The 20,999-nt window shown below is 39.8% G+C and overlaps 1 long non-coding RNA gene across 1 annotated transcript in view; it reads right to left on the bottom strand.

Moving 5' to 3' along the window:
- Window positions 1–1,199: 1,199 nt before the first annotated feature.
- Window positions 1,200–20,999, bottom strand: part of LOC136848009 (uncharacterized) — a 53,079-nt gene continuing 33,279 nt past the window's right edge. The window contains exon 3 of the long non-coding RNA XR_010855900.1: window positions 1,200–4,353. This is a non-coding gene — a long non-coding RNA (uncharacterized lncRNA). The remainder of the gene's footprint in view (window positions 4,354–20,999) is intronic.

The following is a 20,999-nucleotide window of genomic DNA, read 5'->3' as shown; positions in this document are numbered from 1 at the left end:
GAGTATGTACAAGGTAGACAGAATGTTGTTGCAGATGCTATGTCGCGTATGTGGACTGAACGAGATGATAGGGTTAGGAGCGACTGGGACCCGGACCAAGTACCTGTAGGATTTGTGGTAAAACAACAGTATGTAGGGGAGAATCAAGTGTGGGAATGTCTGTTTGGGGGGTTGAGTAATTTGGAAACAAATGGGTTGATTGACGGAGTACCTGCAAGCATGAATGAGTTACGTGAAAAGGTGATGAATGAAATGCCGGTAGGAGGAGTGCGCGAGGAAGGAAGGGAATTAGATGAGGAGGAAAAGTTAGTGAAAGTGTTGTTGGTAGTGGCTGAAATATTTAAAATTACAGTACGATTGTTCTTTGGATGGAATAGGCCGGTGGAGTATAAAGGAAGGGTGAATGAAAATGGTACGAATGTAATTTTAAATGTTCAATGTGGAAAGGATAATTGTAGCTGGCTGGTTAAGAAAGGTGATTGTGAGGAAAATGAGGGAATAAGGGGTAGGGTTGAGGATATCGTTGAAGATGAATGCGATGAGGATGGTTGTGAGGAAGCTAAGCAGGTGAATATAGCCGTGAGAGCATGTATGCATGAAGCGAAAGGTAAATTAGTAACGAGTGTAGTGGTGAATCAGAGTGAATATTGTAGTTTGGTAGATACGGGAGCACAAGTGTCGTTAGTGAGTAGTACAGTAGTGAGTGAATTGGAAAGGTGCGACTGGGATGTAAAAAGAAAATCAACGAGTGTAAGGATACATGGTTTGGGACAAGGGAGTGTGTTAGTATGGGAGGAGGTACAATTAAAAATTCAGTTAGGGGGATTTGAAATAATACATAATTTTGTAGTCATGGATGAGAATGATATGCCAACATGTTTTTTATTAGGGATTGATTTTATGAGAATGCATGATATAAGTGTGGATGTCGGGAGGGGAATTTTACGAAAGGGTGGCAGGAAATAACGAAGGTTAAAGGAGGATGTGTCTAAAACTAGTTTTGTAGGTATGGTAGACATTGCAAGGAGTGTAAATGATTTGTTGAGTGAAGAGGAAATTAAGCAGATGCAAAATCAGTGCATGAGAATAAGTATGTTAAGAGAGTGTGTGTTAGAGGGTGTAAGAGGAGGAAGTTGGCCGTCTGAGTTAGAAGTCTATAAGCCAAAGTGCTAAGAGATTTGTTGTATGTAAAGGTATAGTTTATTTTTGCATCAGGAAGGAATGTGGGATGGGGAAGTGTATGTACCAGTGTTTTCGGAAGATGCAGCCGTGGGTATGTGTTTATTAGTGCATGATAGGTTTGGGCATCTGGGGAAAAATAAATTATGGGAATGTATGAGAGAAAGAGATTGTATGTGCCTGGATTGAATAAAATTTGTGCGGATGTAGCGATTACGTGTGCGGACTGTCAGAAGGGTAAGTATCAAAGTGTGCATGCGAATCCACCTGTGTTATGACTGCAGATGAAAGAGTTATTTGAGATGGTTGTGATTGATTGTGTGTCGTTGCCTGTGACTGCTAGAGGACATGTGGGAATGGTTGTAATGGTAGATCATTTGAGTAAGTTTGCATATGCAATAGCGATTCGGAACAAAAAGAGTGAGACTGTAGCGAGAATGGTGGGTCAAGTGATATTGCCAATGTGTGTGTGCAAGCCAACACGAATGTTGAGTGACAATGGGCCTGAATTTGTTGGATGGGAGTTTGAGCAAATGTTGCGTGATTGGGGCATAGAGCATGTGTACTCTCGCCGTATATGCCCAGTGCGAATGGATTGGCGGAACGAACGGTGAGAACGTTGACGGAGATATTACGTATGATGAGTGAATGTGATAATGATTGGGATGTAAATGTTGGGCGAGCGTTGTGGGTATACAACGCCACAGTGCATAAGGGTATTGGTATGTCTCCGTGTAAATATGTGTTAAGTTTTGAAAAGATAGTGAGACTGAGATTGGGTCTATCTGAGAATGATAGGGAGGTATGGAAGAAGGCACATGAGAGGTTTGAAAGTTACAAGGTGGGCGAGAAAGTGTTGAAAGAAGTAATCGAGAAAGGGCGGTTGAATGTAAATAAAGTGCGTGAAAATTCGAGGGTCCGTATGAAGTGTTGGAAGTTGGTCCCAGTGGGCTTAGTTATGTTGTAGGGGAAGTATGTGTAGATGGTAGCGTGAGATATTTATGAGCGCACCATAACCAATTGCGTAGATGGAAGGATGTACCGAAATATGTGAGAGAGAATGGGGTGTATAAATGATTGAAATCGAATGTGGGTGAACCAAGTATGCATGAGAGCTTGTGTATGGAGGATCAGCAATTTGTTTTGATAGAGTATGGTAGGAAACGTAAGAAAGGGAAGAACGTGAGTGAACGGAATGATCGTAAGTTGTGTGATAGGAGTGTGAGTGCCAAAGTGAAAATGAGTCATAAAGCGTGTAATACGGATGAATGGGATGGTATGAATAGAACGTATAGCATATGCGGGTTTGATATAACTGAGTTGACTGAATGTGTGGGGGTGAGTGAACGGTTGGAGGTGAGCGAAAATATAAGAGTAAGAGAGCGAACAGTAATATACGAGTGATTGAAAGCATGAATGAATCGTTGCAAAGAATTGGCAAGGTCAATGAGCGAATGGGATGGGTTAGTTGAAGAATTGGGGAGGTATTTGGGAACGAGTTAGAGGGTATAGATGAGATTGTGGATGAAATTGAGAGTGGTAATAGTGAAGAAGATAGTGTGAATCTGAGAGAGAATGGAGGAGAAAAATGTAAATCTGAATGTTGCTGGAAGAGAGAGCGAGTCTGAGAGAATGACTGCGTGCCCGCCAACGCGTTCTAAAGGACCTGCTAGTGAGCATCCGTGGGTGTTGCGTAAGAAGCAATTTGAATGCAGTGTGAAAAGTGTTGGTTGGGAAATGCTAAAAGGGGCGAATTATAGAGGGATGAATGAATTTTTATTTAGCATTTCCCAACGTTTTGTGTGAGAGAGAGAGAGAGAGAGAGAGAGAGAGAGAGAGAGAGAGAGAGAGAGAGAGAGAGTGTAATTGTCGTTAGTGAGTGTTTCGGTTGTTGGAGGAGGGATAAGGGTCGTTAGTTGGAGTTTGTTTACGGCGCTGTCTGTCTGTCTGTCGGTGGTTCAGTACTGAGTTGAGGTTCAACCGTGAAAGTGGTCAGTTCACTTCATCTGAGTTTTTGGATACCGTTATTGTATGTTTCGTGAGTCGTGTGTTTTTCTGTCACATGCCGTAGTTGTTGGTGCATGTGTCTCTTCCTTTTCTGTTGAGAGTCTGCTTTCAGTTTTGTTGTGTGGTTTTGTGCGCTGTGTTGGCGACCGTGGACCCTTAATCCATCTCCCAGCAACCGAGGATCAGGTGAGTGTTGTGTGTTGTTTTTGTGGTTTCGAATTCCGCCACAATGGCACGTTGCCAAGTAACTCAGTGGTCAATTGTCATACGGCGTGTTCTCTTATGCATCAGCCCGCCCAGCCCCACTGCCAGAAGTACGGTTGTAAGTACAAATGGTCGTTATGTCGAGCAGGTTGTAAGTCGGATGATACTTGTACATCCAATTCACACTGTACACTTAAGGACATGGCAGGAAGAATTCTGAAAAGATTTTTAAAATTCCACTGCCATCTGGTAGAAAACAGGTGAGTACTGAAAACCCATCTGGGTCTCCCAAACATTATTTTATTTTGAATGCCAACAGCATCTAATGGTGCAATGATGTAAGCTAACCTTAACAGATGCTAAGATTCATCTCAAATAATAAATGCTAGATTGCATAAAAGTATGACCTGAGAATTTTTTAAGACCTATGGTAGCTTTCTGTCAGATAACATGACTTTCATAAGGTTACCTGGTTCTCATAAAAACAAGGACTCAAAGTCCCACCTTGCTACTGTAAACCTCAAAGCAATTAATTTAAGCATTTTACATTAAACCTTATTTTACATAATCAAGGACTTGGAAAATTTGGTACAGCTACAAATTGGATACTTAATATTTACAATTATTTATTAAACGCAACAATATCTCATATATTGTTAACAAACCATTCTCATAAACAGACGGAACCACTTACTCATCATATCTGAAGACTACAGTTCTTCTGTCCGGATCAGCTTCAATGTTAAAATATGGAAACCTCTTCTTATAAAGTTCAACAATGGGATTATCAATCTTTTTGCCTAAAAAGATCTAAAAGGTATATGAAACTACCAGGAGGATACATAGTATACCACTTGTCAAAGCATCTTCACCAAAGGTACGTTCACCATCACGAAATGAAACAGCAATTGGAGTCTTTCTTTTGGATTCCTTATTTAGTGCAATTTCCATTGGTACTCCTGGCTGAAGAGAAAATCACAAGCACATTTAATAGCAAACCCCTGTAAAAATGATCACATAAAATAGGCACCAAATGCTACCATATCAATCAATAGCTTCACTTACTTTATAACGAAGTTCATAGAAAACAAAATAGACATGTCATGATTTATAACATAATACAGATTTGGCACATAAACCTGTCAACCATATCAATGCTTCATTTTTTTAAGCCAATATCTTCAGGTTCACAAGCATGGATTCCAAAGAGAAAAGCCATCCTCCTCACACATTAGCTCTGTCTGAGACATCCGTGCACTCAACTCAGTCTCTCATGGGAAAAGATGATATACGCGTTTGCAAGAAAAACTTTTTCATCGTAAAAACATGGTTTGTTTCACATCAGTAACCATACTGCTGCCTGAATCACTATTCAGATGGAAGGCAAGCTTGCCTGGATAATCTTGCCAAAAATGTCATAATATGAGTTTGAGGATAAGTTGAAGTGCAAATGTTTAATAACATATTTTCATAATAAAATTAAGTTCCTTATATACTTACCAAGTAATTACATAGCCATAGTTTTAACCTCGTGCAGCAGCCTTTTATTTAAAAATTGTGGTAGCACTTTGATAGTGTACAGTAGGTGATAGACCCTGCCCACTTAACAGGTAACGTTAGAATGACGAAGGTGGTAGCGTCATTCTGTTTGTGACCTTATGTCCATTACAGGGGATGAGGGAGGGCTCTGATTCTGTAATTGCTTGCTAAGTATATATGAAAATGAAGTTTTCATAATAAAACTAATATTGTAATACTTACCTAAACACCTGAATTCGCCCTTAAGCCCACTAGCCCGAACAGCTCTCAATTACCAATCCCACTAGTGGGAAATTTTAACAGCCAGCATTACCAATGCTGCAAGTAAAATCTTGTCACTTGAGCTACCATAACAAACGGTTGGCAATGCTGACACAGGTGCGTGCCAACACTCCTATCTTTGTTAATTCCTTTATTCAAGTTCAAAATTGATGTGGGAAGGAGGGTATCCAAGCACCAGTGAGGAGATCTATGCTTTGGTGGACTACTATTGCACAGTCACTAGTATGCCAGTCATCAATGTTCTCCAGTGAAAGTCAATAAGGCAGTTAGACCTAGCTATGGACAGGTCAATACGTGACAAAGTGCCTGTTTGTATATGAAAGTGAGTAGGCTCACCTGTATTAAGAATCCCTATATCTTCGTTTTCAAGAAGTGATGCTGGGGATTTCTTTTTCTATTAGCTAAAACATCACCCCACAATGGATGTCTACATGTCTCCTACAAGAAGAAATGGTTGAGGAAGTTGATTAATCACCCCTACTACATCATTATAGCAGACATCATCATTGGGAGGTAAGTAGAGAGAACAAACAGTATATTTTCTAATTAATTCTACTTCCACTGCACTGTTGAAGGGGAGTTTGCAGACTTAAAGATATCTGAGGAATGTCATGGCGAATATAAGCCAAACTACCACCATGACTTCCTACTTGAGGATTATAAGCAGTTCGGTATGCAGTGTATTCTCTTGGACAAGGAGTATTAATATCCAACATAGCTTCCTGTAAACAAATATAAACTGGAGAGAATTCATGAATGTGTATCTTAAGCTCTTCATACTTAGCCCTCAGACCTTGACAGTTCTGTGCAAGATGGAGGAGACAATGCTGGTTATTTTCTAGAGGACTCTGAAAGAAGCCCTCAATTCTGAATTTTTCATTTTACTTCCTGATGATTTTTTTAATGATAGTCGAGATATTTTTGGTTTTACACTCTTTATAACATTATGTAGCTTATCTGATTGGTGAGGATTGTGGTGTATATCACAGTGGTTTTTTAGTGAATTATCTCATTAGGCAATTTTTATCCATCAACTTTGTTTATAGGCAATATTTCATACCTAATGCTAGGTATTTCAGCAGGTCTTGTAACTGGAGGGAAAAAGGAAGGTGGTCTTCCTCTTGTCCTATTGGAAAGTGGGAAGGTGTATTAGTATTTTCCCTTCCCGTTATGACAGCATTAACATGCTCCATGCAGTTCCTCTCCTAAATTGGGCAGAGACAGCACCCGAGATGACAGCTGAGGGCTGCTCATCTTAGAAGAAGGTGCAGAAGGAAGGGGAATATAATATCCAAAATTGGAGGCACTGATTCCTGAATTGGAGGATGAGCATGTACATCTAAACTTATGTTTGCATTCACTGGCCTACCTGGCATTTTTTGTTTATCTTGCTTGCTGATATTTGATTTCAAGGCCTTAGTGTAATTCTTTTAACCAACACTTATATGCTCTGCATCTGATTTTAGAAGAGTAGCTGTTTCCATTTGAAAACATGGGCATTTTCTATCACTGGACTTACAAGTAATGCACTGAGTGCCTAATGTGCACTTGCCATGTGCTGGTGCAGAACAGTTGTCATACAACTTGTCATTTTTACAGACTCGAGAAGGATGACTGTATCTGAAACAGTTGAAGCACTGCAATGGTTTTTGTTTGTATAGGCATACCAGCACCCTTTCCTTTTCTATACACAAATGAGAGGAAAATTATCATCCTATAAAGTGATAATTATCATAGTAGTTTTGGAATTTTACATACCTGCCAATCCTGTTTTGGAAACACATCTAATATCTCCTCTTTTTGAAGTCATATACAGGCAGTCCCTGGTTAACGGAGGGGTTCCATTCATGGGCAAGCGCCACTAACTGAAAATTGGCGATAATAGCACTAATAACCAGCTTAACGGGCGCCGTTAACCAGATTTCAAGCTGCTAACCAGAGATCAGTGCAACCATTAAGCTGAGATCGGCGGCGCTAACCAGAGATTGGTCCCGCTAACTGGAGATCAGCTCCGAAAATCCAGTTAATGGCTTTGCTAGACAAGTCGCGAAAACCGGATCATCGTTAACCATGCTGAGGATAAGGAAGGACTGCCTGTAAATTCATGCTGAAGATCACCCCTCTTCCATAACTAAAATTAATATGGGGTTTGATATCTACCAACATTTCACTGTCATCTACTGTACTTTTAAATTGCAAAGCTTAAATGATTGTATCTTGGATTTTGCATGAATAAGAACAGATTTCTTTACCAAATCTACAAATGTTACAATTTCCTATAGTGCCTACTGTCTTTTGCAAATATTTATTACTGAATTTCAAATAATTACAACTCTCCTCTTTTGCAGTTGCTATAAGCCATTAGGGGAGTTTAGGTACTCCCTGCTGATTATTTTCAAGAGTCGGAGACTTATTTTCATTCCAGTCAGCTGGGCGATAAACACGACATTTTTATAAAAAAATGTTTTATACAGGCAGTCCCCCGTTATCGGCGGGGGTTCCGTTCTGACGGTATGATCATAGCTGAAAATTGCTGATAATCGAAAATCAGTGATTTTCGAAGGCTAATGGTCAAAAAGCACTGAAAGTCTGTGATTTTCAGTTATCGGTGCCACTGTTAGTTATGTATCGGTGCCAATACCCAATTATCCGCACTGATAAGCGGAAATCTGCAATTTTCGGTGCAGAAAATTACAGATTTTCATTGCTAGACAAGTGCCATAAAACCGGATCGCTGATAACCGGGGACTGCCTGTATATACTTTCCAAATAATTACATAGCTGTCAGTTTCTACTTTACGTGGAAGCTCAAAATTTAAAAATCACGATAGCGTGCTCTTGTTTTGGGTGTACAGTAGGTAGCTTGCCCCGCCCACTTTCGGGGAAGAATAAGCAAAACAGAGCTAAAGAGCTCAATTCGTTTATGCTCTGTGTCCATGAGGGAGGGCTCTGATCATGTAATTATTTGGTGAGTATATATAAAACTTTATATTATAAAAATTTTTCTTTTATATTAGCAACTTACCAAACAATTACATGGCTCAATCCCACACTGAAGGGAGGTGGGATGCATGGACATATACTACTCAAAAACACTGAGAGATGGAGATGAAATTAAATAGAAAATTAGCTAGCATCATGTAATGCTTGTTGTAACCTGAACTGGTGAGGAAGCTGACAGCAGGGAGATACTGCCTCTGGTCGGAACTCCTCTCAACCTGTAGTGGCGTGGTGGTAGAGCCAAGGGGTCAGTTAATTAGTGGGGCTTTGCAACATAGGAGTACACTGCAGGTTGCCAAAGCTTACAATCCAATAAAAACATATATACATATATATTTGTACCCTTGCCCTGGGTGCAGTACAACAAAATATGACCAGATAAATTTTAACCTACACCACAATAAAAATTGATCTACCCAAACCATAAAAACCAATGACTAGTGGGTACTCACAACACACAATGCCCTCAGACTTCCCAAGAAAACATAACATTCCCTACTCAAGGAGAGGGGACAGAGGAAATCAAAGGCATTCCTCCTATCCTTCGTCCCCCAATACCATGCCAGCTGCGAAGAATGGGCCTAATGTACTGCATTTTTCGTACACTGTTTCAATATCGCGAAGGTAAAACAAAGCGAAAACTGACTTGCATCTCCAATACGTGGACTGCAAGATCATGGAGAGCGAGAGATTACGTTTGAAGGCCAGCACGATGGCAACGCCCCTTAATTCATGGGCTTTAACTTTACACAAAGGAATGATATTTCCCTGAACTCCCAAGTGTGATTTGGAAATTACAGTCCTTGAAAAGGTTAAGGCATTTTTGAATACAACGTTAGGTTGGGGCCCAGTGGAAACAGTGACTTTCCTGTTGAGAATCTGCCCTCTACCAGCCACCACCAAAGGTCCTTGATTTCCGGAGTGATGGGAAGACACACAAGTCCAGGAAGTTCTTCCTGTGCCAGCTGGGCCTGAGGAAGAACTGCAACACTCTGGTGTGTAATCTCCCCAATGGTACAAACTTCTTGATGGAAGACAGCATCCCCAGGAGGTTCATCCACTCTTTGGCCGAGCAAGACAGGTGAGAGATGAAGTCTCGGACTTTCCTGAGGCACTTCTGGATTCTTTGCTGGGACGGAAAAGCCTGAAAGTTCAGAGAATCGATCTTCATCTGCAAATAAAGAACAGATAGAGTTGAAGCTAGTTGGAATTTTTTGAAAAGGATTATAAGCCCCAAATCCTGGGCAAGTTGAAGAGTCTTCTGAAGGTCCTCCGTGCACTGGGATCTCGAGAGGGAGCATAGAAATGGGTCATCTAAATACAGACACATTTATTCCAATTAGATGGAGCCACTTTGCTAGAGGGGCGAAACATCGGTAAAAACTTGAGGAGCTGTGGAGAGGCCAAAGCACGGTGCCTGAAACTGGAAGACCGTCCTGGAATACAAACCTCAGATACTCCCTGGAGTCTGGGTGTACTGGAACATGGAAGTTTGCATTCTGCGTGATCAATCGTCACCATTCAGTCTCCTAATGGACTGCTGACAGAACTGATTGGTGTGTTTCCATTCTGAACTTTGTAGTTCGAAAGTAGTTCAGAGCACTGATGTCCAGGACAGGTCTCCATCCACCCAATGACTTGGGAACGATGCAGTGGCGGTTGTAGAACCCCTCTGTGCTTAGATCTTCGACCACCTCCACAGCTTGCTTCTCGAGGAGGGTTGACACTTCTCGAAACAGGGCCGAAAATCTCTCTGAGCCTATCAAGTAGGCTGTCAAGTTGATAGGTGAGGTCGCTGAAGGGAGGTTTCTCCTGAAAGGGATCGCATAGCCCTCTTCCAACACTTCTAGAATCCATGGTTCTAAGCTCCTGGCCTTCAACATGGAGGACAGGGTTCTCACCTCCCAAGGGCAGGTTTAATAAAGTTTTCTTGGAAGATTGTACTGACCGGAGACTGGTCAGTCATCGGGACTGGAAAGCAGCCCTGCTTCCTCAAAAGGGCTGCTGAGACAGAGGGGAGGCTGTCCTAACAGCAGTAGAAGTCGAAGGTGCTTGTGCTGGAACTTTAGTCCTCTTGGTGGACTGCACGAGGTCTTGAGTTGACTTCTTTCGAAGTTTGGCCATCAATTGTTCCAGGGTTGCTTGAGGAAACAGACTACGTCTTATCTAACGGCATGAACAGGAGGGATGATCACTTGAGAAGAGGCAGAAACTTCAAAGGAAGGAACTTCCCCAGCGGAGTATGACAAATACTTCTGTCGTATTAGCCGAGAAGGGGGTGTACAACTGGTTGTCAGAGAAGAGAGATGTGGGCAAAGCAGTGCCCACATCTCTCTTCTCTGACAACCAGTTGTTGATGTGGGCCAAAGATTTCCTAGAGCAAGAGGAAAGCATCATCTGAGGCAGCCTGGGAGTCCCAGCTACTGACACATCATGAAAGCAGATCCCGGAGAAGACGGTTTCACTGGAGAAGAAAGATGGGTAACATACTACAAAAGAATCTCTAAAGATCAGAATAATGCGTTGTCGGTTGTTCCTCATCCGAGGGCTCCTCCTCCGAGGAAATAGACAACAAAGGAGGGTCCGGAAGGTCCTGTGACATCGAAGCTGGCTTCTGAAGGAGGCTCAAAATGTTGTCCAATCAACATTGAATAGGTGCCAAAGACGGGTCCTCAACAACACGAGAAATCGCACCTGTCATACTGGGCACTGGCTGCCCTACCTGCCCTACCTGGGGCACTGAACGCTTTTTCAGCATGTGGACACACTTCAATGGAAGCACTCACAGAAATGGGACGCTCGGAGACTGAATGCTCACATATTGAGCGATTGGACACTTAACAGATGCGAAGTGTTTCATGGACACTGGACACTTGGAGTTTGGACACTGGATGCTCATGTAATGGGTGCTCAGACACTGGGAGCCCATACACTGGGCGCTCAGACAATGGGCGATCACGCACTGGATGCTCGGACATTGGGCATTCTTACGATGGGCACTCGGACATTGGACGCTCGGAAACTGAAAGCTCATACACTGGACGCTCATAGGCAGGACTGTCATACACTGTGGGTTAGAACCTGGGCTCTTGGACTTTAGGCGCTTCAGTGGACACTGAAGGAACATGAGGAGCTTGACTAGGAGACTCCCAAAAACTGCAAGAAGGGAGCGGACTGTGAGCCCTCTCCATAGCTCGCTTACAGACAGGAGGCGAGTCAACTTCCAATGGGGAGCCAGGCCTTTTCAACAGTCTCGATATACTAGAATACGCCAGCTCGCTTTTTGGCCCCAGCCGAGAGTCTGGGTCACCTGACGACAAAGTATGCGCATCCAAGCGGATGCCTTTCCAATGGCGGTCCACCAAGTCCAGGGACTTACAAACAACAGGCTTGGCTGGGGAAGCGACTACCCGTGGGCAAACCCCACTCACCTCCCTTGGAATGCCAGTTTGCTTCCTCCCAGCTGAGCAAGGGGAGTTTAGCAGGGACCTTGGTCTAGGAGTGTTGGTGGGATGCGCAGCCACCCACTCTACTAACACTATACTTGACACTGCACTTGCAGCAACAACAACACTGTTAAATCTGTCCATCAGGACTCTACCCAGATTCCCAATCTGGGAAACAGTATTAACCAACAGATCAAACTTCTGATCTACACATGCTTCTAGGCTGGCAATGGCACTGGGGTCTGAAGAATGGGAGCCAGGGAACGGAGTAACTGGAAAAGTCGGAGGACTGGAGATAGGAGAAAAGGCAGTCACAGGTGTTAAAGGGACAGATAAATCAGCAACATCTACTTTAGGAGAATTATCCTGACTTGTGGAAGCCCTAGCTTCAGCCATAGCAGTTGCCTTCCTCAGTCTGTCACAAAGTTTTTCCAAATGAGAATTCGAAATCTTCCACTTTGTTCTTTATCCCAGTCTTTACATTTGTCACAATTAAGGGTCTGGTGATCAAACTTGCTCTCTACAAGAACAAAAACGGTGTGCTGTCATATTTAGCCGACATGAGTCTGATCCTGCAGCCTTTACTGCAGTACCTAACACTAGACAAGCTAGAATCTGACATAAATAAAAAACAAAGTCCTAGAATCTGACATAAATAAAAAACAAAGTCAAAATAGGGAGAGTCAGTTGAAAAAGACCGGAATATTAATTAAGCTAATTAAGATTAGTGTGCTACCACAAACAAAGATTACTTCACCAAATGAAGAGATGATCAAAACCATCTGGTGAAAAATAAATCAAAGAGCTGCTCAACAACCAATGTTTAGTCATTGACCAGCAGAAATGAATTGAGCTCTTTAGCTCTGTTGCACCTATTCTTCCCCAATGGAGCAAGGTACCTACACCCAGAACAAAAGAGCACTACCGCAGTTTTTAAATTTTGAGCTGCCACGTAAAGCATAAACTAACAGCTATGTAATTATATGGTAAGTTACCTATATAGAAATCTAAATTTCTAGGGAATCTGTTACCAAGTGCTCCCTTTATATTACAATTACGAAGAAGAATACTTTCAATGTTACATGTGGCACTAAAGACATCTTCGTGTTTCTCAAAAGAGATCCAGGCTTCCCATTTTTCATCAGCTTCATTGTAGTTCATACGTATCTCTAAAGTTTTCACACTGTTTAAAATGATACAAAAATAGACTCATAATGGCACTCAAGGGGTATTTCATAAGCATGCAGAATTGTCAATTTTCTACGGTAACTTTCTTCACTCTTTGATTCTTTCTTTTGTGGAATTCCCTGTGGAGAGGCTGCATCAACCTTGGTTTCCTCTTTCTGAGGTGGAATCTGTAAGTCAATACCAATATCCTTTTCCATGCCAGTCGTTGCTAGTGCCGGTGAGTTGTCAGATCCAGGGGAAGGGAAACTAGTTGCCAAATCCATAAATTATAGCCAGTTCACATGCAGAAGCCTAAAAAGTGAACATCCGGCACCCAAGAGCCCCCCCACACAGACCCCAACAGCGCATCAGAAAGGGAAAACCAGGTAGCCTTCCCACCCCAACACACCGTCAAAGCCCGTGAGAGAACCCCAAGGTGCCAGGCATGCACACACCAGACCACCACACACTAACCAGCTCACCCACCCACCCAAACCTAATTTGTTATATCGTGGATCAGTCAGGTATTTCCATTCTCCACTAATGGCACAAGTGAGAGTTGACTCCCAGTAGTCCACCCCATACCCTACCCTTTCACGATAGCACCCATATGCTTACAGTGGCCCAGGTATAAGCCAATCCACCTGCTGGGTGTTCTGTCCCCAAGTACCCCAATCCAAACACATTGGGGGCTTCGGACAAAAGCCAGGAGCCCCATCCCCAAAACCAGCCCCTGATTCCATTGGGCTGATCCTGGAGATGGTTCCGCCCTCAAGACAGCAATGGGAAAATCCCATCAATGTCTCTCAGGTCCAAAACCACATCAGGTGGGGACTCAACCACCACAACTCCCACAATTAGCTTTGAAAAGAACCCCTTCCAAATTGTGATCCCTTCTCACACACACCTAAGCAGTAAAATTTGAGTAATTGGAAATGTCCACACCATTTACACCAAAACTGCGTGGGATGATTCTTCAGGACCTGGGCCCAAAGGCCAGGGTCCCTTAGCCCCTCACCTCGTCAAGGCATCCTACTCGAGGGGCTGTACTTCATGCTCCCCCCAGGATACTAAAGTCTTTAGCGTCTATATGTGTTTTACATGTGTTGCTGTGATTCCTTATGTTTGACTGATCAGGATTTGATAGTCAGATCTTCAGCAGCCTCTTGGTTACATCCGATGCATGTGGCCAGATTACATCTGGGACAAGTATATAGATTACATTAGATGTGAAGAGGAGGTTAATCTTGTCCTTAGAATGGAATAGGGATCCAATAGTTTGGGGTTTTATCGGAATTAGTTTTAGATTAAGGGCAGATAATTCTCTTTAAATAGACTAATACATTTTTTCCTGAATCTACAGTGAACCCTCGTTAAAACAGACTTATAGGCGGCTGGGGTGTCTTTCTTAGCCGATGATCTGGTTTAACTGGCGATATTTACGTATATGTATACTATAAATATACTGTATTTCATTATTTTTACAGAGTATGGATAATAAACCAATGTAGAAACATTTGAATTAAAGCTCATGGTAAAAGATGAAAAATGAAGAATAAAACATGAAAATTATAGAATTCAGCCACATATGTACATGCCTAGGCTGAGATATAAATGCATAATTGTTAAGTTAAATGGAGTCTAAAATGAAGAGTAAGATTTTTTTCCACTTTTTCATATTTTATTTTAGTCATTTTTTTATTATAGTTTATTATTTTCTATATTAATATACTGTTAAACAAATGCGAGATGATTAAGATCATCAGTAATAAAATAGTGGGGGCAATTAAGACCATAACTTCACTAAAACATTTTGTTTTCAACAAAAATATCCCATAAAACGCAAAAATATACATGATCAAAATGATTGTAATTCAACTTCTTTATTTTAACGATAAGCAAGACTACAAAATACATCTCATCATATCGATCTTTGAGAGGGTTGTTTTTTGTTACTAATGTCGTCATCAGTTTGCAGTCATAAATCTGAGGATGGTCCGGGAATAGGATTCGCAAGTGATGACGCATCACCACAACAGACTGTTGTGGGATTTTTCATACCACTATATTAAAGTTAAAATTATTGTTGAACTGTTGAGTAATTTTTGCCATAAGCAGTCAAATGATCATGATCATGGCAACGTTCAAACTTAGTGCCTTCACGACATATGTCTATAAATAGAACAGAAGTAGAGGGCTGTCAATGGTTAGCAGATCTCCATGTCAAACAGTCAGCTACTCAGGTTTTAGCTGTATTCTGTCTGAGAAAGAACTTTTGCTCAGGGAAGCTGACAATGACACAAGTGCGGCGTGTTTTGAATACAAAAAACGTTGTTTTTAATAGTGTATGTATTTTACTGGTTACACGAAGAATAGAATGAATTCCTTCTTATTACTTTGAGTGCAAAATTGTTGGTTCACAGATTCTTCAGCAACATTATATGTATATATATATATATATATATATATATATATATATATATATATATATATATATATATATATATATATATATATATATATATATATATATATATATATATATATATATATATATATATATATATATATATATATATATATATATAATATATATATAATATATACACCTTTAAAACAAAATTCTTCTCTTTAATCTCTCGAGGATAGAATTACGCTGCATAGAGGGAACTGGCAATTCTCTCACTCTCTCGATGCCATCTGCCACGTATACACAAGTATTGTTCAGTGACTCAGCTTTTGTCTTTGTAAAGTTTACCTTTGTCATGTCTTTTCTTCCCTAAAAAACATACAAAGCATCGTACTGTAGCTACCAGTCGGGCAGCAGATAGGTAAAACTGTTAATGCTCTGTGATTGGCTCACGATACTTCCTACCATTCCAGAAAATAGCATTTCTTAACGATGGTACGTATCGTGCGCAAGAAACTGGTTGCAAGCTAAAAGCATTTCAGTTCAGTACAGTATAAATACAGAACAGTATATATAAAATAAAAATATAAATAAAAGTTTTTTAATTCACCTTTGGTAAATAAAAAGGAAAAGGATTAATGAGGTCCAGCTTAACGAGGGTGGACTGTATTACTGAAGTAAGGGAATCTTGCATGTAGACTCAATTTGCGAACGTTAAGGACTGCTATATCAATGATACTTTCACTCTCTTAAGACATGACTACCAAGCTGACACTTTTAGAATATTTAAACACCCAATAGTTGAAAAGGAGACCCAAAACTCGCTCCCCTTCCTGGATCTCAGAGTCACTAGGGATGAGAAAGGTTTTCCATACTGTCATCTTTGGAAAGAGCACTTTCACTGATCTATGTACCAAATTTTACAGCTCTTGTTTTTCTATTTTAAAATTAATTCCATGTTTACTTTTCTCCATGGGGCCTTTACACTGACCTCCAGCTGGTCTGCCTTACACAACAAAAATTATATTTCTTGCCAGTTATTTGAAGTTATTTTAAGAATAATTGTTTTCCTCTAGTAATACTCCATACATCCCTTAACAAACTGCTTAATCTGAAGTTAAATCCTCCAATCATAATCCTTAATATTCTGTTTATTTTTCGGAATTTTCCCCATACTTTTTGAAAGGATGTTTCACTTGTTATTTCTGATACATAGGACCTCCAAGATATTATTTTACCTTTTATGACTTACTTTCTGAATTTAGCTGATATTTTATTATATAAAAGTTTTAATGCATCTATTTCTAATGGTACAAATTTCATTTTTAATATATTTTCTTCCAAGAATGGTTTATTTATTTTATTGAATCTTCTGTTTAGAGAGTCTAACCTTCTTGCTAAAATAGTGTTTTTCTCGTACTAATTCACATAGATCATCTGACCACCAGGGAACTTTATGTTTTTTATTATAAGGTTTTGAATGAGGAATAGCTTTGTCTGCTGCCTTTTTAATGAAAGATACAAAGAATTCATTTGTCTCATTGGGATTTCTCAAATAATCATATGGTGGTATATTTCTGGTGTGCAATTTAAAAATGTCCCAATCTTCTTTTTGCATGTTATAATGTGGAGAGTAGGGTTTTGGTTTATTATTTAATAAGGATATTATTATGGGAAAATGATTACTTGAATAGGAGTCATCACTAGTATTCCAGTCTAGTTTGTCAACTTTATTTGTTGAACAAAGGGTGACATCTATTGAGGAAAATGTTCCATGGGTTTTTGAGCAGTACATACTTACTTCGTTGTCATTCAGACAACAGAGATTATTAGTGTTCATCAAGTTTTCTATTTTTTCTCTATCTTTATCCGGTGTAATGCTGTTATAGTCCCATATTGGGTTAGGTGCATTGAAACCTCCTACAATTAATATGGGATTCTTACAATCTCTTATTATTTTCTGCAATATGTTTAAATCGTACTTTTTATTAGGCTGGTTGTATAAGTTAATATCAAACAAATTATTTTCTATTTTCACTGTTATTGCTGAAATTTGTAATTCAGTGTAATCTATATCTACTTTGTCGTACATCATTTTATTATGGACATATACTGCTATTCCTAAATTATTTTCATTTTCCTCTGATGATGTGGCTAGTAGATATTTACCTACATTTATAACCAATTTCCCAATGTGTTGTATACATATAATCATTAGTTTGTATTCACTGATAAGTCATTGGACTTCTCCTAAGTGCACTCTCATTAATAATCCATTTATGTTCCACTGAATTATATAACGATTGAATGGTGTAATATGAGAGTGGTCAAATTACTTCTAAATTATTTAAGTTGATTTTTTTACTGGTTATAAATTATTTAAGTTGATTTTTTTATTGGTTATAAGTTAATTTGTATTTTTGTAGGTCTTGATTCATTTTTCGTTGTTATTTTGGTTTGACTTTCGTTGACTGTTACATTTTTACTATCTTGATTTAATTTTTCCCATTTTGATTTTTTTTAGAACATTATCTACAACACTGATATGTTTTTCTTTGTAATATTCTAAATGTTCAATACACATGCAACCTTCTTCATGAAATTTGATATTTGTTTTTTCCTTATTCCTATACCTCACGAAATTTCTTATGGTGTTGGTTAGGCTTTCTTTAGTTATAATTTTATTTTTGTGGCACATTGCTACAAAGCATTTACTACAACTACATGTGTCTTCATGTTCATTAGTTTGTTGTTCCTCCTTGGTTTTTCTTGTGGTGCCTATAATTGGTGATGGGTGAATTTCTTTGCTTTCATCGTACTTATCTGTGTACTGGTTTTCCATTTCACCTGAATTTTGTGATTCTGCTCCCAGAGGTATTATTGTTACAATGGGAGACAGTGGAATGTTTGGTTTAGTGTTCTGTTTCTGAACTTTAGCTTTTGGTGAGATTGGTGGGTTATTTATCTTTTTACAGCTTTGTTTGGTGGAATTAGGTGGGGTCTTATCTAGTTGCCTCTTCCGAGTTGTGTTATACATTTTGCTACATTCTTGTGATTTTAATTCTTCTTCATCTTTATGTCAATATTCGTATCTATTTCTGGTAAGGAGGTAAATCTATTGTCAACTGTGATATTGTCATTGTTGTATGAAATCTCCATTGAAGAGCTCTTTTGATCATGTATTTTTTTTTGTGATATTTCTTGATTTTTATTGCCATTCACTTCAGTTTGGGTATTGTTTGATTTTGAAGTATCTGCATACCTAAATTTCTTAGCTGGGTCATTCAATCCTCTCACTTTTAGTTCTGACTTTGCTTCCCTAATCCACATTCCAGTTCGTTCTTGTAGTAATTTAAGTTCGGTATTGTAAATATAGAATGCATGTTTTAGATCGGGCATGATGTTCTAGGCCACAATTTATGCATTTTGGTTGGCCACAGTCCCAGAGTGTTTTATGTTCTTGTAAACTGCAATAGGCACATCTGGGAAAATTTCTGCATTTGATGGCTGTATGGCCATATTTGCAACAGTTTGGGAACATAAGGTCTTAGTCCCCTGTTTAATCCCTTTGATAGATTTATTTTTGTCTTTCCTGCTTGGGACCTCATACAGTTCACAGTTTTCAACATTGCTGTACCTTTCTGCAATGAATCTAGAAACATTGATTTGTTTTGTATTTCTTCTTCTAGATTTGGTAATATCACTGTGCTTTGTACACTGTTCATGGTATCACGCCTTGTGACGCTTATATTTAAGTTCTCTGTTTTAATATTTTGATAATTTTCTGATTGGATTCTGGTTGTTGTTTCAACCAGCCATTCCCTTTTTTAATTTGTCTTATGCTCATCTATTTTGACGGGCATCGGTTCAACAAGTGATTTTATAATTTTAGTAAGGATACGTCTTAGTCGGCTTGTAAATTCAAAAACCTTGACCAGTTTGATTCTCCAAAAAGGGAATCAAAGTGAACCAAGGTTGAGTCTGGTCTATATTTTCTTTTATTTATTCTTTTAGGCTCCAAAGGGCCCACAGTTGAAAAGTTTGAACTATTTTTGGTTCTTTTTTTGATACGGACACAGGCACAGAAACATCTGGCTCAAAGGAGAATGGTTCCATTGTAACAATGCCAGGTCCTCCTTCTACAGGGACATCCTTTTTCTCACAGGGGTCATCAACAATTGGGGAATTTTCAATCTCCAAGTTGGGTGCAGTCGTCATCTGTGCCAAAACAGTATCATCAGAGGGCCCAAGGGTACTCGATTCTTTATCGTTACTATTCATAAAGATCGAACTGAAAGAAAAAAAATAATAATCCTGAAAACTTTGAAAAGATATCATTAGCCTTTCATGGGGTTTTTTCTTTCACTAATGGCACAAGTGAGAGCCGACTCCCAAATGTCTGCCCCCTACCCTACCCCACAGGGGATGGCACAATACGATTAGAGTGGCCTGAGTGTAAGCCAAACCTGCTTGCTAGGACCGAGAGTATTACAAGAATACAATCATCCCCACCCTAATCGTATTATGGGCAAACCGGATAGAATGCCGAGAGTTCTATCTCCAGAACCAGACGCCCCTGGAATCCGTGGTGTAGCCCTAAAGAATAGTTCTGCCTTTGAGCTATCAATCTGATAACTATCAGGTCCGAACATTATCGGGCAATTGATGATCCCACCACAGTTCTCACTATTTAGCTTCGGATATAAACCCATTCCCAACTATGATATCTTTTCCTGTTTATCAGGTCCAATAAATTTAGGAAAAGTGGAAATTTCCACAAAGATTAATCCAAACAAATATACAATGGCATATGGGACTCTTGGCCTTAAACCTGGGAACAGATTCCTCGGGTTCAAGAGCCCCCTCACCACGTCAAGGTGGTCCCAAAACGAGGGGGACTTGTGTATGTAATGGCCACTCTGTAGGTAACTTTTTTTTTCCTGAATCCCCAGCCACTCTGTAGGTAACTTTTTTTTTCCTTAATCCCCAATCACCAAAAACACCGTCCTTCCGCAGAATGAATTAACAAACCAACACCATGTTGTTTATTTCATTCAAAGCAGCAAACTTTCCACAATGACTTTGTTTCTGACCAGGGATAAACCTGCTAGGCATCTTCAACGGTCTTTCCACTCCCTTGACATCTACCAAGTTTTACCAGGTGTAGTGTTGACCATTCTAATGTTGTATGAAAGTGTAACAACACTAGTTAAAATTTTTGTTTCATGTTGCATGACAGAGGAAAAAACAACACCTGGATGTAGGTTTAAGAATAAAATGGTCAACCCATGGTTACAAAGTCCCTCTTACAGAACCTGGCGACAATGATGGTCCTTGATTACTTATAAATTTAATGAACTGTAGCTAAAAGCCGTAATCTTACGCTGAGACTATACTGCAATTGAGCCTGATTATTCTGATAAAACCCCCAGTGAGGCCATGTTTCCTAACAAAGAAAGCCCTTACCACTTAAGAAACTTCCTTCAGGGATAAAATTCTTCAAGAAGCAAGTGCCTACTGCGTCTTCTGACACAGGCCTGCAAATTGCAAGTATCATCCCCACACCACTAGATAAGAATGAGGAGGATTTAGGGAAGCTGACTGAAAATCATAATGCACAGAGCCTGAGCCAGGTGAAGCAACAGGTCCCTGACCTCTGGAATACTGCTGACAGAGTTGGCCAACTTAACCAACGATTCAGTAGAAAAGATTTCTTGCTCCTAAAAACTGACACTATCCACCTATGGGAACAAATTCCCTGTAAG

This window comes from Macrobrachium rosenbergii, chromosome 18, assembly GCF_040412425.1.
Source record: "Macrobrachium rosenbergii isolate ZJJX-2024 chromosome 18, ASM4041242v1, whole genome shotgun sequence".
In the NCBI taxonomy this organism is placed as follows: domain Eukaryota; kingdom Metazoa; phylum Arthropoda; class Malacostraca; order Decapoda; family Palaemonidae; genus Macrobrachium; species Macrobrachium rosenbergii.
This window is presented reverse-complemented; position numbering and strand designations above follow the sequence as displayed.